We start from the raw sequence: 17,780 nt of genomic DNA, 5'->3' as shown, positions 1-17,780 counted from the left end.
GTTCCTCATGTTGTGGTGACCCCCAACCATAAAATCATGCAAGTGTTAAAATAAACCAAAACTGACCAATGGTGTGAAGTTCATGATTGCATATAATTTTTTCTGGGGTTTCTCAGTTCAGTTCTGCCTCTTGTCCCACCATGCTGATCTCGCTCTTTTCTGCTGCTCCAGACAAACAAATGCTGTATCTTGATCTACCCCACAAGGTACCTGCAGGAGGAGCGGCAACAGTGGCGCCCCCCCCCAGCCAAGTTGCTTGCCCTACCGCAACCCCTGTGAAGGTGTCATTGGCCCCCCAAAGGGGCCCCGACCTCCAGGTTGAGAACCGCTGGTATAGTGGTTAAGAGCTCTGGTCTCTAATCTGGAGAGCCAGAGCTGATTCCCAGTTCCTTTACATGCAGCAAGCTGGGTGACCTTGAACTAGTCACAGACCTCTTAAAAGCTATTTTCACAGAACAGTTCTCTTAGTGCTCTCTCCGCCTCACCTACCTCATAGGATGTCTGTTGTAGGGAGAGGAAGGGAAGGTGATTGTAAGCTGCTTTGAGACTCCTTTGGGTAGTGAAAAGCAGGGTATAAAAGCCAAGCTTTGTTCTACCTTAGAAAGGAAACAAACACTTACAACACCATTACCAAATGATTTCTGATATGTTGGTGTGACCTTATTGGGCTCCCTATCTAAGTAACAATATTTAAATTGTTTGGTCAGTGCTATCAAAATCAATGTAGTAAAAACCATGTAGATAGCAGAACAAAAAATCAAGCTGCCATTACTGTTTTGCGCTCTATCCTGTGTATTATTTAACCAAGTTGATACTGCAGAGAGAAGGCTTTTCCAGAAACAAAAGTTAGTATAGTTGTTCATAAATACAGACTCCCCATTTTTTATTTGCTAATACAAACATCATTAAAATTGCTTTTCAAATGCAGAGAGGCCTGACTTACCCTGTTAGCTATCCTGTGTAGGAGAGACAGCTGAAGCAATGGCAGCCAGGGCCAATGTGGAGGGCCATCTGCATGGAACACTGGGGGCTAGATGGTGGCAAAACAAGGAAGCACCCCTCCACATGCTGGCCTATGGGTAGGCTAAGTACTGGACCGAGAAGGGAGAGTTACAGGAGGGGCACAAGGATGCATCACACTGCCGGGCCAGCTCACATGGCCTCGTGGAGTCGATTTCCCACTCATCACTACATGTGTATCCCTCCCTGAAGCACTTATTGGGTAATATGCTGGCAAATTTTAGAGATTTGGTAGGGAGTCGGCATGGGGAAAAGTGCAAGAGTGGTTGTCTCAAAAGGGGATGCTTTGTTAAAAGCGGTTTTTGCTTCTGCTTCATTAATGTCACAACCTGGTATAAGCATGGTGTCAGATCCAATTTTGGAGAAAACAGCCTGCATGCCCATTTTCCCTGGGTGTGCAGATCCCCTTAAGGGGTTTTGGGATAAGGGTTTTCAAGGGGCATGCTCAGCTCAGAGGCTGCCAGTGGGTGACTTCATGCCCAGATGGCAGGAGAGAACATGTAGTGGTGATCATCCTTGTCGGATTTAGCATCCTGCCATCCCATCTGGCGGGCTGGGGTGGGCCGGGTACGTCAACTGGCAGGCAGGCCAATCAGTGACATGATCTGGTTTTCCCTTGCTGTACCAAGGCTTCTTTCAGCCTCAGCCAATTAAAGTTGTGGCCATTGTTAATCCAAAAGGTTGTGAGTGACTGTGTTATTGGGGGCAGAGATCCCAAAAGGGGATCCTTTACCTTCACTGCCCTCTTCCCACCTGCTTAAACACTGGAGCTGCAAACAGTACTTATTTAAAGTTTCATAAGTAACATCAATCTTCAAAATATTTCATAGAAAAAGCTATATCCACTGGAAGAACATGATGCTAAAATGATATTAAAGGAAAGCACCTTACAGAACACAATCCACACTCCAGAAAAAGCCATCAAGGCATACCAAGGGTTTTCAAGGTAAGAGAATAATACAGGTGGTTTGCCACTGCGTTCCTTGATGGTCTCCCATTCAAGTACTAAGCTCGGCCCACCCTGCTTAGTTCTCCAGATCTGACAAGAGCGTGCTAGCTTGGATCATCCAGGTCAGGGCAGAAAAAAACAATGCCCATACTAAAAGAAAATCTATAATCATGTTTCACTTCTGCCAGCTTCACTAATGGATAGGAATCTTACAAAGGTCCCAAGGCTCAACCAGTAGAAGATGGAGAAGGGAGCAATTTCATAAGGTTCTTCCTCCCTCACACATACACACACACACACTCACAGGGCTAGAATAGCTTTTTGATCATGTAGGAGCAAAAGAAAATGCCAGCATTAGCTCTTTCAGGGAGGGGAGATTAAAGGAAGATCTGCATCTACCAGTACAGTGGTTGGTAGGATGCTACCCATAGTCAATGGGTGACTTATTCAAAACGTGATACCATCACATCTTTAATCTCTTTTTATTTTGGGAGGGAATGCACTGCAACTAGATCCAGCAAAGAAAGTTCTAAGAAGTAGTTTTCTGAATGTGCAGTCAATGCATAATTTACCGTGCATCTTAATGCTCACTTTTGTTTACATCAAAAAGTACGTAGCAGTCCCACAGAACAGTTAGGATATATACTTTGATATACAGGGAAGGATATACATGGAAGGATAAAAGATGAGCTGGGTGTTTTGTACCCTGTTTTTTACTACCCAGAAGAGTCTCAAAGAGGCTTACAAATTGCCTACCCTTCTTCTCCCCACAACAGATACCCAGTGAGGTAAGTGAAGCTGAGAGAGAGATACATTTCTAGCTGGGGCCACAAATTACCTGTGACTAGTTGCACATTAGAAAGGTCCACTGAGGTGCAGAAGTTCAACTGGCCACTAACATAAATCTGTAATTTTATACTGTTAACAGACCCCATGGACCCAATACATAGCACTGGCATAAAGCAAACAGAAAGCCAGCATGGAATTTGTCGGATTAATGTTGCTGCCAATACTATGCATAATCATGTGTCCTTGTTATGTGAATATGTCTGTGTATGTAAGTTAGGGTGCACAATGAAATCTGCAGAAAAAGGCTTCATACTTTCTACAACCACCTCTGGACATTTTTTATCAGTCAAAAAATTGATTTATCAGAACTAAAATTGCTTTTATAATAGTATTTGCATTCAGCAGTGTGCTATGTGTGCCAATAAAATGAAGCCCAAAAGGAACATGGAGGGAATATGTACAATTAGGCAAGCTGCCAAGTGATTAGAATTCTACTTTATGATGATCAGAAGCATGGGACCCCTTGGCTTGAGCGGAAGGACTAATAGAAGTCATACTGAAATACCATGTTAGCCCAGGGATTCTCTAATTCCCTCAATAGAGATAACTTGGTTATTCCAAATCCACAGATGCCAAGGAGAATTAAAACGTATAGAATTCTATTCTCTTCCCTTTGCATCTCTCATTATCTATGACTTCATAGTTCCTTTACATGCACAGAGAGTTGCTACAGAATTTCATGTAACAAGACTCATTCACATGAATTGGAGAGATTTGATCTAATTAAATATTTATATGAACTTTGAGGGAAATTCAAATACATTTTTAAAAGAGCAGCATGGTTTTCTTTGGAGCTGTTGACTTGTTTAAGCACAAATACTCTCTTGAGCCAGCACAGAGCTCCCTCCCCTGAAGCTTCTCCAATGGAGTTGAATGGAGCCTACTTTAGTACACACAGTTTATTTAACTGGCATATTTTTATCCTGCTGTTCCTTTAAGGAGATCAGGGTAGCTTACCTCATTTTCCACCAGACATGTGGTTTAGGCCAGGGGCTCCATACTTACCATCAAAAGTCCCCCCCCCCTACACACTGCCTAAGTCCCTACATGGGCTTGCCTAGACCGTACCCTATCCAACCCAGGCTGGAACAGGGAATGCCATTTCTTGTGATCCCTGGCTCCTGGGGATAAATTTGATGGAGTGAGTGAGTGTTGCTTAATTATAAATAGATTAACTTTTTAGGTTTTTAAGGATTTTATTGCACTGGGTTTTTTTATCCATGTCTGTTGTAAGCTACCCTGAGAACATTTTGGAAAGGGGCAGCCTAGAAACCTAACAAATAAAATAAATGATTGGCACCTACAAATCAGGCAACATACCCAACTGCACTTGTTCTTCAGGGTATTTCAACTGCTATTCAATTAATAGCTGGACTTTACTACAAAAATCTAACCATGGAAACGCACATGCCAACCACTTATTTATGTGACTGAGTTACGTCTCAGCATACAAGAAATAGAACATTCTTAATAACCACTATAACAACATGTGGAATGGTGCCATCTGTTAAAAACTATTTAATCTTCCCTATGCACCTCTCACCATCTGTGATTTCAGCAAGGACTTTGTATTTGTACACACTCCTAAACTTAGTACTGAATATTGCATTAAGAAAATTCAAGATGCAAGCAAGAAGACAAAAGCAGGGTAAGATCATTCCTTATTGAGAATAATATAATGAATACTTCAGCCTATTCTAAGAACACACAGTGTTATATACACATGTATTTAACCCTCTTCAACCTTCTATATTACACTAAAATTAACTTTCTGGTCCTTTACTTTTTGGTCTCCTTGAAATGCATCTATTAAAACCAGAAGCAGTTTGTGATTTCACATCACAACTACTGCTTTCTTTCTCTTGTACACTCCCACCCTTGTTTAATGTTAATATGGCACAGGATTCTTCACACAGTTCATTCACCCATATTCAAGATATCTGGTGTTTTTTACATATTCACCCATTCTTTATCCTCAGTCAAGAAAATGCAGAGTAAAAGGTCTGCATTTCAGAGTCACTTGATTTGTAACTAGTGTGTAACTAACGAGTCTATCACTTATCACAAGTAGATGCTGATTCAATTGTTCCAGTTGGTGTGTTGTTGTTATTGTTATACTGTTATATTGATTTTGATAGTGTTCTATGTAAATGTTCCAAAATGTTTTATGTAAACCGCCCAGAGCCATAGGGAAGGGCGGTATAAAAATCTAAATAAATAAATTAAAATGTGTATTTATATTTTATGGATCTCACATGCCCTTTGACCAATTTTCTTATCTTTGTATTCTCTTTTCTAGAAGGAGCAGTGCTCTGAAGTTAATGTCCTTTGGAGCTAAGCTTCTCTAGAATCATCTTAACCACAAGCTAAGCAATTAATCAGGCGCTGCCATCATACTGTTGCAGATTAAGACTGGCGTACTGTTCCAGGAAGGATGGAGACGTCAATCTTCCATAAGGACTGAGACAAAGCAAATGTATGAACACAATATAAAAGACAAAATGAACCTGACAAAAGTTGCTTAATCTGAGCTCTCAGGAACCAAAGCTAATCAGAGATTGATGAACCACTATGGCTGGCATAAATCCACATGGGCACGGCAGTATCAGATGAGAGGTTTCACATACACATATGGTGGTTCTGATCACACAGGTTAGAGTAAAGTCCTCTAAACTCCCAAGAAAGTGTTATTTATTGCAAAACACTCCTGGAGAATACGGACAAACGCATCAACCCTTTCTGGACTGAAAATAAATGAAGGAGAAAATAGGGTTACTGTTGCTAGCCGTTCATTTAGCAGACATCAAAATGACACTTTTCTCATCAGTCCTTCCTCTGCAACCAAAGAGAAATTGGATTCTGGAGTGCTTTTATGGTCCAGCCTGTATTTGCAATGCAATTGCTGATCAAAACTGAAAAGCAATTAATAATGTATTAGTTCTGCTCATAGCCAGGGTTGAAAATTATATTTTTCCATAAGCATATCACAAAATGAAGCTTGCAAACAGAATATTTTCACTACCAAGGGCACCTGTAGGTGTTTTGCTTCATCTAGTAATAAGATTGCTTTCTCAGAATCTTTTATCTTTTGAATAAAACCTTCAGATCAGTTATATCTGTGTGGGTGCCGTGTTTGCTTTTAAATTTCATTTGCAGCTCTTTATAACAGTCTTTTTAATGATCCTGGGATAGTGTCACTTAAGTAGGATTTATCACAGGGGTTAGTGGCCAGGAGGATTAACTAAGGGGCTCTGGTGCTGGCGACTAATTGCTTCAAGTTGAAGTGAGGGACATTGGACCAACTTTCACTAAGGACTATGAAAAGGAAGGATCATCTTCCAGAAGTATTTGAAGATCCTTGAAGGGTTGGTGAGATTTTACCTAGAAGTGTTAGGTATTCTGGTGTTCTGTTTCCTTATGGACTACTGTCTAGTTTTGTCAATCTTTTCCCCCAGTAACTTAGGAGGCTGTTGCATTTTTAAGGCTAATTAGTGCAAATCCTGCAGCTGTTTCTCCTTGGCCAAAGAACAGATCCAGCTCAAGAGGTATGTTCTAGATTCTAGTAAAATGCATGCAGGCAAATAAACAGATTTCTAGTACCAAATAATATTTAAAAGTCCACCATGTAGATGTAAAGGTAAAGGTATCCCCTGCGCAAGCACTGAGTCATGTCTGACCCTTGGGGTGACACCTTCTAGCGTTTTCATGGCAGACTCAATACGGGGTGGTTTGCCAGTGCCTTCCCCAGTCATTACCGTTTACCCCCCAGCAGCAAGCTGGGTACTTATTTTACCGACCTCAGAAGGATGGAAGGCTGAGTCAACAGTAGGTCAAAAGTGGACCGACTAAATTAACTGATCCAAGCTTAGATTTATGGTAGAGTGGACTCTGTTACAGTCTGATGGAATTTCTGGACAGTATCCTTTCCACCAAGGAATTCAAAGTTGAGGAGAGGTATAGGTGTCAAAGATGGAAATGTTAAAAATCTGCAGCAGCAGTATAATTTGGTTATCCCTCTCATATTAGCCTTTGTGGAAGGCACTGAATTTAGCTTTGAATTCTGTGTTGCCTAGAAACATAGAACAAAAGTTCCTGGAAGGGGGGGGATTCAGAAATATGGCACACATACCATACAAATATCAATGAACTAAGAAAGACTGCTTTGAGCAATGAGACTGCTATAGACTTCTATTCACTGGATTTTGTTGTTGCTCCAGTGGATCAGCCAAAAGTGTTCATGAGACGTATCTGTCCAACCACTGCATGAAGACTGCCACTGAGGAGGAGCACACTACCTCCTTAGGCAGTTGATTCCACTGCTGAATTTTTCTAACTGTGAAATTTCCCGCCCCCACCCCACCCCTGATATCTAGATGGTACCATTCTACACATAGTTTAAAGTCATCACTTGAGTCTTATCCTCTGCTGCTATCAGGAACATCTCCCTGCTCTTCTCTAAATCGGTGGCACTGGGCCACAGCTCCCTCTCCCCGCCCCCCCCCCCGCAGTAAGAAAAAGCGGCCAATTAGCTTGTGGCCCGGCAAGCTTCATTTTGTGGGGGGGGGGGAGAGGGAAGCAGGGCCACGCATGTGCGTTTGCGCCATGCGCAGCCGCAAACGCGCATGCATGGCAGTTTCACGCATGCGCAAGGCAGGTCCGCGCATGGCACAAACGCGCATGCGCAGCCGCACAATTGCCCTCCCCACCACGCCGGTCCGCAGCCTTGGAAAGGTTGACCACTGCTCTAAATGACAAACTTTCAAATACTTAAAGACAGCAATCATGCCCCTTTCTCTACCTCCTCTTCTCCAGGCTAAACATTCCCAAGTTCCTCATCCTTTCCTCATACGGATGGATCCTCAGGTCCTGGATCATCCTTGTTGCTCTCTTCTGAACCCTTTCAATTTTGTCCATGTCCTTTTACAAGTGAGGCCTCCCATAATTCAGCTCAGAGAAAAGCAGCACTTTGCTTTCGGGCAGAATTAGCTAGGCCTCAAACAAATGTTTAATCATATGCACTTGCAAGCCATACTTGAATTTTTTAAGGTGGTGAACCGTCCTGAAACATGGTGAGAGGTACCAGAAAAAACATCCAATCAGCATTCAGTTAGCTGATAAGTACACCTTTCAAGAATGATAATGAAGGAAACCTATACACATCTCTGTATTATCTTTAAACCGCCCATGGCGCCACGGGCGCCACGGACTAAATAATTCGGTAAGGGGGGTAGAGGTGGGATTAGTCCGTGATGAGGAAGGGTCCGGATTGGACCCTTCCTCATGACAGACAATTGGAGGCGCTTCGCGCCTGCCGATTGGTCCCTCCGATTCCCAGCTCCAGGAACTGCGAGCCGCGCACAGCGCGGCTCGCAGTTCCTCCCGGCCTGACGCGGCGAGAGGCGCGAAGCGCCTCTCGCCGCGTCAGGCCGCCAACCCAGGGAGCCCCAGTTCCTCCCGGCCTGACGCGGCGATAGGCGCGAAGCGCCTCTCGCCGCGTCAGGCCACCGACCCAGGAAGCCTTCCCGCGAAGGAAGGCCACCGACCCGCAAAGCGCCTCTCGCCGCGTCAGGCCGCCGCCCGAGGGAGCCCCTGGCAGTCGCACAAAGCGCGGCTGCCGGGGGTTCCCTGCCTGGCGGGCTGACGCGGCGAGAGGCACGATTTTAAAGTGTAGTGTAGTAATCGCACCAACATATCCTTTGGGAGTTGTTTAGTAAACATTTTAATAAATTTGTGATTGCTTGCATCTTACATATTGTATTCCATTGCATCACCTCTCCCAGTTGGTAGGTTTACCCGACTAGTCTGTGGGAAGGCTAGTCAGGATCAGCTGTTTGATCGCTTCCCCCTCCCCTGACCCTCTCTGCTGCCTGGGGGGGGAAAGAGACATTTAAAGAGCTGCCAAACAGTTTATGGATCAGCTATTTGGTGGCTCAAATGCCCGAATCTGGAACCACCCAAATCAATCCCAAATCGATTCAGGCTTCTGATTTAGCCGGTTAAAACTGAGGAGTTGTCTGATTCAGCTCAGATGCTCCCCAAAATACTCAAATCTACCTCCCCTGCATGCACTTTAACCTCTTCATCTGAAACTGGGGATTATAATTTTAATCTGCACTAAATCCTTAGGGAGTTTGGATTTTTAGAAAAATTGTATTTGAATTCAAATGATGTTAGTTACCCCAAGACCCTCAGAGAGAGTCAGCCTAAAAATCCCCAAAATAAACTAAAAATAAAATAAATAAAACTGATTTAAGTATTTTCAGTTTTATCCAAGCCAAATGGTTCATCCATAGAAACTCGGTGTCAATTAGTTGGACACTTGGCATCAATATTATCAACTCGGCATGATAAAACCCCAGGAATCCAAAAGATCAAAACATCAATACTAAAGAACCCCATCAGACTTCTACAACATCTGTGATTAATTAGATCTGTAAAACTAACGACCAAAATAAGGGAGAGAAGAAAAACCCTCTAAAGAGCCCAGCCCAAACACAATCAAACATTTCCCAAGAACCCTATTCTCAGTGAGGACTTCAGTTTTCTTTATTTTGGTATAAAGTGATATGCCATCTGACCTGTCATTTAGAGTTATGCAATCAGATAATAGTGTCTTCTTCTGCTTTTTGTGTGGCTTAGGCTTCAATCACAGGATTTTACCAGGATTTTACTTGCTTTCTAAAAGCCACCTAGACATATCCAACAAAAAAAAAACAAGTAGTATGACAAGAACCAGCAGAGCAAGCCGATTTTGTTTTAAATTACAGAAAGGTTTATATGCCAGAGGTATACAGAGATAAACAGAAGTTTAAAAATGACTATGCAAAGGTTCATAAAAGGTGAAGCCAATGAAGCCAGTCTACTAAACTGGTTAAAGTGCCTTCTTATTTTGCACTTGCCTACATGGTTAGCAATTTCTAAATTTCAGTGCATATAGCATACAACAGAAAATCTTCCAATTGTCCTATTTCAGCACAGCAAGCCTGTCCAAATGCCCCAATTATAAAGCAACAGTTTCACTTATTTCTATTATTATTAATTTTGTGTAGATGCCTACAACAGACAAAGCTGAATTTTCATAGACCTTGGACCCACTGAGCATGGGAACAAACCCATAATAGAAATAATGTTATAGTAAGATTGAGGGAATCAGAGTTACAATCTCACCAGCGTAAAAGCTAGGACTGTGACCAGCAGATTATTGGGATACAAAGCACAAACTTACCACAAACCATATATACCATAGTGATGAAGAAGTGAAATTTCAAAGCCATGGAGGAAACCTCAAAGAGACCTTACAATCCTCTCATGTTGCTCTTCTCAACATGGATGCAAAGAAATAGGAAGCAAGTCAGCTGACCAGATACAATAAAATCAGAGTACAGTATAAACTGACCATCTATCCCGCCTTTGGCGGGGCAGTCCTGCCTTTGGGGCATTTGCCCCATGTCCCACGGTGTTTAAGGCAGCCGTCTGAAAGCTTTGCCCATGAGGCTGGGAGTTCAATCCCAGCAGCCGGCTCAAGGTTGACTCAGCCTTCCATCCTTCCGAGGTCGGTAAAATGAGTACCCAGCTTGCTGGGGGGTAAACGGTAATGACTGGGGAAGGCACTGGCAAACCACCCCGTATTGAGTCTGCCATGAAAACGCTGGAGGGCGTCACCCCAAGGGTCAGACATGACCCGGTGCTTGCACAGGGGATACCTTTACCTATATATATATAGCCCACGCGGCAGGCAGCCCACTAGACAGCCCAGGCTCAGGAGGCCCCTGCGCAGGCGTCTGGCCTCAGCAGGCCCCCGGACTCCGGGGCGGGGCTTCCTGGCCAGCTCTGCTGCTGCCTTTTCTTCTGGGCGGCCTTTTCCTCTGGCCCTCGCTGCCTCCTCCAGGACCCTTGACCCAGGCCACCACCACCCTACGGCCAGTCGGGGAGGGAGGGGGGAGGAAGGAGGGAGTGCCCCGTGTTGCCGCCGCATGCCTCCGCCACCCTTCTAAGGGTCAGGGGGAGGGAGGAGGAGGGAGAGAGGGAGGGAGGGAGGGAGGGAGGGGGAGAGGGGCCTGCCTGCTGCCTCCGCAGCACGTCCCACCTTGCAGGGCCAGATATCTGGTCACTTTAGTCCAGTAGCACCTTTAAGACCAACAAAGATTTATCCAGGGTATGAGTTTTCGAGTGCAAGCACTCTTTTTCAGACCAACACGGCTACCCATTTGAACTTGACCAGATACGGACACTAGAAACAGGCCTAAGGCTGTCAAGTTCTAGCTCAGCCTTTTTTAATGTTGAGAAACCCTTGAAACATTCTTCCAGCTTTGAGAAACCCCAAAAGTAGTGCAATCATGCAGAATATGGTTGGGAAGTATAACTGTGTACACGCTCACCCTGGGATCCTGCCCTTTCTACTCCCTCCAGGCCCATCATTGGCGGTGGGGGTGGACAGAACAACATGACCATATATCACCTGATAAATCTTTAAAAAATTAAAATCTCTCTATATATAATGAATTAACGTCCATCCATTTGGGAAACCCTTCCAGGGCCATCAAGAAACCCCAGGGTTTCATGACACTTTGGTTGAGAGAGCCTGCTCTAAGCTGGAGCTGGGAGTTCTCCAGAACTACAACTGACTTCCAGACTACAGATATTGGTTTCCTTGGGAGGGGAAATGGCAGCTTCAAAGGTTAGACCCTGTGGGTAGATCTACCTACCCTGTGGGTAGATCCATGCTTACCTCTCCCACTTCCCAAACTCTGTCCTCCCCAGGCTCTGTCTACAAATCTAGAGGAATTTCTCTGTCTGGAATAGACAACCCTAAACAGACCCTTCCAAAAGGCAACAAAAGAAAGAGTGGCTATATATGGAATTGCAGCCCAGTAGATGCAACTCTGTAACCCAGTCACAGGTACTAACATTGATTGAGGACTGCTGAAATCAGCATTACAAGCAAACAGGGGAGACACTTCCACCAAGACCTTAATTCTTCCACTTCCTCTGCCCCAACCACAACTGCTGCTCCTTTTTAAAATACTGTATTGTGAGTTCAGACTGTTACTTTTTAAAAATCATTTACAATAAGCCACTGAGGATGGCTAAAACAGCCTTTCAAAACTGTCCATATCTCTGTGCTTTTGATACCACAAAAATTATGGTTCATACCAACAAACGATAACTGTTGATCAAACAATATAACTATATTGATTTTTATTAAAGAAAACAAACAAAAGGCAAAATAATGTTTTTTTTTATTTTTTTTATTTTTAATTTGCTAATCTGTTTCCCCTCAGAGCTTCCGTGAGAACCATAAGAGGACATCATCTCATGGTTGTCCCTTAGTAACAGGCACTCAGGTTGTACTGCCTTGGAAAATGGAGGATGTGCTCCCTGGCTGTTACGCATTTTTCAGAGACACCGGTAAAATATGGAAGATGCTAACTTAATGAAGAACCCAACAGTACCACAGGGCTTGCCTTGGAGACAAGTGCAAGCAGACTTAAAATAGATCCAAATTCACTACTCCTACATGCTGTTCCCTTGCTATTTTATTTGGGGCAGACAGAATACATACATTTCAAGGCAAGAGGGCAATTTGTCCCTTGTTTCAAGAAGTATACATACACTACAGCATTGGAGTATATGGACTTTCATAAATTATCCACCACACAGTCTATTACACCAATATATAACTATTTCTCAAAAGTACGTGAGAATAATTTACTCTGCATATAGAATTCATTACCAAGAAAGGCCACATCATTTGGTGGCATACTATATTATAGGAATATAGGAGGAGAAAACTATTAATTTCTAAAATATATTCCTACACTCTTTGGGTAACATATATTAGTGCTGACTTTAAATGTCATGAGGTTATTATACAGTATACTGGAATTTCACCAAATTCAAACAGAAAAACACCTAAGGGATTTTCACAGCATTTCCCTTTCAAAAATGCTGGAGGCATTTTATTGAGCTTACTTCTTGCACCCCACTTATATGTAAATTGCAATCATATACCTTGTTTGGATATACAGAATATATTGATATATACTGATATCACAGTATTCTCAGTAAATTCTTAATCTGAGATTACCATTGCAAGGTGATCAGACAATAAAGAATCAAAACATTACACTGAAATACAAAAGGTTGTTCTAAGAATCTGTCTAAATCAAAAAGACCCCAACCTTTCCAAAACCAAGCTGAAAGCTATTATCATATAATTTCATGTGAAAATGAAATTATAGCACTATACACTGCTTAAAATGCATCCACTCAGAAATATCAGCCAAGAATTTTATAGGCAAATACATGACTGGAATGAAAAAACATTTAGTTTGCTATCTAATTCTATTTTCTGATATTGGTCTCTAGTAAATCAGTGGCTCATTTCAGACATCAAGCAAAACCACAGTTTAAATTAAACAAGGAAGTATCATCAAATAAATCAGTGGTTCCCCAACTTTTTTGTGCTGCCGCCCCCTTGGCTCCCAAGCCTCATTCTCCCCCCCCCTCACACACACACACACACACATACACATGAAACCCACACCTCTTCCCTGCTGTTAGGTCTAATGCAAATTCAAAACATAATATATTGTCTACACTTATTTTTGGGTTGTTGCACAGTAGCCCATATTTTATTCTGGAAAAAATATATAAGTTCTTTCTAAAAATAATTTGTAAAAGCCAATCTGGATCCTCACTGGGGAGAAAAATAGATGGAGATGGAGAAGGAGAAAGAGAGAAAAGCTTTTCCAGCCTCCCAAATATGGAGATTTTTGGGAAAGGGTTGCCAACCTTGGGTTAAGTAATTCCTGGATATCTAGGGTTAAGCCTGGGATGGACAGAGTCTGAGGAGGGGAAGGAGCTCGGCAGGAATATGATCTCACCCAGCCCTCCTTCTGAAGTTGTTGTTTTCTTCAGGAAGCTAAGCAGGGTTGGCCCTAGTCAGCATTGGGATGGGAGACCACCAAGGAAGTCCAGGGTCACTACTACCTAGAAGCAGGCAATAGCAAGCTACATTGGAATCTCTCTCTCTCTAGGAAAAAGCTGCTGCAGCAGGAAGAGTCAGACTGGTATCCCCCTACAGCCCCAAAATTCCTCACTGTCCCTATTGCCCCCCAATTTTTCACTACCTCCTACTGCCCCAAAATTCCTCTGCATCCTTCTACTGCCCCAGGGGAGCATACCACCCAATTTGGGAACCCCTGATCTAAATGATCATATAATGACACCACTAACTATGGTTTCTTATGGTGTGTCAAAGCAGGACCAGAAACCAGAAGCTGACATACCAGAATAGTCTCAAGTAAAGTTTTGTATGACACACAAATGTGCCCAGGCTTATTTTCACTAAGTATCATCCTTGATTTTTTTTAAGTTTTAAGTTTTTAAGTTGTTTTATGGACCATAGGGAAGGCCAAGCGTCAAAGAATTGAGGCTTTTGAATTCTGGTGCTGGAGAAGACTCTTGCGAGTCCCTTGGACTGCAAGGCGAACAAACCGGTCAGTCCTAGAGGCGATCAGCCCTGACTGCTCCTTAGAAGGCAGATCCTGAAGATGAAACTCAAATACTTTGGACACCTCATGAGACGGAAGGACTCCCTGGAGAAAAGCCTAAGGGCAAAAGAAGAAGGGGATGACAGAGAATGAGGTGGCTGGATGGAGTCCTTGAAGCAGTTGGTGCAAACTTAAATGGACTTCGAGGAATGGTAGAGGACAGGAAGACCTGGAGGATCATTGTCCATGGGGTCGTGATGGGTCAGACACAGCTTCACACCTAACAACAACAATATACTGTGTTCTTTGTATTCAGAGAGCATCCCCTCCCATCTCATGGTGAGATAAGACATACCTTGTGATCAATCTCAATAAAACAATCTGTGTCTGTTTTTTTTTTAAAGATAAATTTGGTAATTGCGTCAATATTTTTAATGCAATCAACAATCATAACATAGTATGTCCAATTGACTATATCAACAATCTTATCGTCCTCAACTATCATAATAAGACATAACATGTTTAGGTAACATTTTGTCCACAATCCCATAAAATGTACATGACTGGACAGGAGGGGGTTTTGTTGATCTCGAACAAATGTCTGGTGGAAGAGCTCTATTTTGAAGGCCTTGCGGAATTGTAATAGCACAGACAGGGCCCAGATCTTGTGTTACTGGAGAAGGTGGTTGAGGAAACTTTGATCCTTCACGCATATTTGTAAACTGAAGCACTTTAAGCAGGAGGAATGTCCAACATGATGTTACATTGACTTCGGAATTTCAAAAGAATTTTTCTATTCTATATGCCTGTGGAAGTGCCATTGAAACTTGTGTAATATGCAAAAAGCTTACATGTCTCAGGGATTGTGTACTTCTCTTGCTGCATATTAGTGAAAGGACTTTAGATTTTGTTAATTCTTATTGACTATTATATTGGCTTGTGACAAACTACTGTATTTTCATGTATTGTGCTTTCATGATTTTGTACTGAATATGTGCCATATTTTATATTGATGATATAATTCTGTGATCTTTTGATAATTTTCACAGGTTGTCTTTAGTACACAGAGCTTTATTGTAGATTTATTAAACTATTTCTCTACCTATCTGAATTATACTAAACTGGCATGTTGGGAGGGCGGTATACAAATTAAATAAATAAAATATCAGTATTATCCATCAAGGATAGTACTGTCTGCTCAGACTGACAGTTTTTCACACTACCAACTGCCTGGTCCTTTTAACTGGAGATGCTAGGGATTATATCTAGGTCTTTCATCCAGCGAGGAGGGTCTTCCACTAAGCTCATGGCCACTCTCCATGAGATGTTCCTGAAGTCCCAGCTCCACAGGTTAAATCTCTGCCTTAAACTGATATAAAAAGGTAAAGGTATCCCCTGTGCAAGCACCGGGTCATGTCTGACCCTTGGGGTTAGACCCTCTAGCGTTTTCATGGCAGACTCAATATGGGGTGGTTTGCCAGTGCCTTCCCCAGTCATTACTGTTTACCCCCCAGCAAGCCGGGTACTCATTTTACCGACCTCAGAAGGATGGAAGGCTGAGTCAACCTTGAGCCGGCTGCTGGGATTGAACTCCCAGCCTCATGGACAGAGCTTTCAGACAGCATGTTTGCTGCCTTACCACTCTGCGCCACCAGAGGCTCTAAACTGATATACAGTATTTACTGGCGTATAAGACTACTTTTTCCCCCTGAAAAACATGCCTCCAAGTGGGGGGACCCCTATACGCCGGGTGCACTTCAGTTGGGATAGACATAGCTGCCCATAGTGGCCCATAGTACTGTAATGTAATGTAACAAACTCTATATTTTGAGTGGAAATGTTGGGGGGGTCGTCTTATACGCCGGCAAATACGGTACATAGGCTAAAAATGCCAGTGTACAGTACTTCCCCTCAACCACCTATCCAGATAGAATATTGGTAAATATATGTGAGTTGTGTGTGTGTGTGTGTGTGTGTGTGTGTGTGTGTGATTTTATAAGATTTTATAAGATATTAAGCATACTACAGTAAAATTTAAACCCCATTTAGGTATAAGCAGAAACAAATTGTCCTGGCTAATTTATTTAAAACAGTTTTGCTTCACAGGTGAAGCTAGATCTAAACAAATGAGGAATGCTAGATCTAGAAGAAATGAAATTGTGCTCCTCAGTGTGAAAGCACGAGTATTACAAATACATGAGAATGTCCATATTTCTTCTCCAAAAATTTAGAAGGAATAGCATGACTACAACTAATAAAGAAAAAATTAAATCACATATATGCAAATCTCACCAAGGTTATAGTTCTATTTTGGATATTTATATTGTCCCCATAATGCTGCATTTCAAATTGCTTATCAGCTAGTTTTTATTTTAACATGTATAATTTTAAAATAAGATCTCATGATACTCTCTCTCTTTGTGCAGGTGTTATACAAAGGCACCACTGAAGAGAGGCTATTAAATAATTTCATTGTCACGAGACCCCACACAAAGAAAATCTTCCAATGTACTTATCTGGGGTATGTGGGAGAAGAAATGGTAACTTACTGGGGCTCACTGACAGCAGAACTTTACAAAAAGGAATTGTTCATTTATTTACCTTTCAGGTAACATTTTATTTGGCAAATTTATTTTGAGTGGAAAATTTATTTGCCAAAGGTGCGTAATGAAGTGACAAAAACAATTAAAGGCACTGGTTTAAAAATGATCTCTGACTTGGCATCTTATGGAGGAGATGTGCAATTCACACAATGACCTTAACACAGTATAACTGCACTTTAAGAATATCTAGTATAGATAGATCTTTAATAATTTGGCATAATCTAATTTTTAAAAAAGAAAAAATCCCTTACAATGAAGGACAATAGTACCATGAAATAATATCCCGCCAATATTTAAATTGCTATTGTTGAAATGAATATGGACCTATTGGTGAATTTATGTGAGTTGCAGATATTTTTCATAACCAACCATTGTCTCTTCACTTCAAGGAGTGAAAGGGCTATCCCTTTTACTAGCTGACACAATTCAACTTCAATATCCAGCTGAGGTTGTAACGTCTGAAGAAATTCTGGACAAACTACAGCTGGCAGACACATTAAGATTTACATTGTGACAATCTAACACTGTTTAATCCACATTAGGGATGTGCACCTCAGCTTGGCTCAGCCACCTCAGCAATCACAGAAGCCCAAGGCAACACGTAGGAGGCCAGCACCATGGCGCAGAGAGGAGGGCCAGTGGTTGGTGCACTGCCACCGCCCCTGCTGTCTGCACCATGGCGCTGGCCTCCTACACGCCGCCTCGAGCTTTGGTGATCACCGAGGCGGCTGAGCCGAGTCGCACATCCCTAATCCACATATAAAATATTCATAAATTAGGTTCATGTATCTGAATGCAAAACATATGTGCATGCTATCAATTTTAAGGGGTATTAGCATATAAGATTATGTTCATCTCTTTTAA

The 17,780-nt window shown here is 42.4% G+C and overlaps 1 protein-coding gene across 15 annotated transcripts in view; it reads right to left on the bottom strand.

Moving 5' to 3' along the window:
• NCKAP5 (NCK associated protein 5) overlaps nucleotides 1-17,780 on the bottom strand; it is a 768,088-nt gene that overhangs the window by 456,681 nt on the left and 293,627 nt on the right. The window lies entirely within an intron of this gene.

The sequence above is a fragment of the Paroedura picta genome, chromosome 2 (assembly GCF_049243985.1).
Source record: "Paroedura picta isolate Pp20150507F chromosome 2, Ppicta_v3.0, whole genome shotgun sequence".
NCBI classification, from domain to species: domain Eukaryota; kingdom Metazoa; phylum Chordata; class Lepidosauria; order Squamata; family Gekkonidae; genus Paroedura; species Paroedura picta.
The sequence above is the reverse complement of the archived record's forward strand: the minus strand, read 5'-3'. Positions and strand labels throughout refer to the sequence as shown.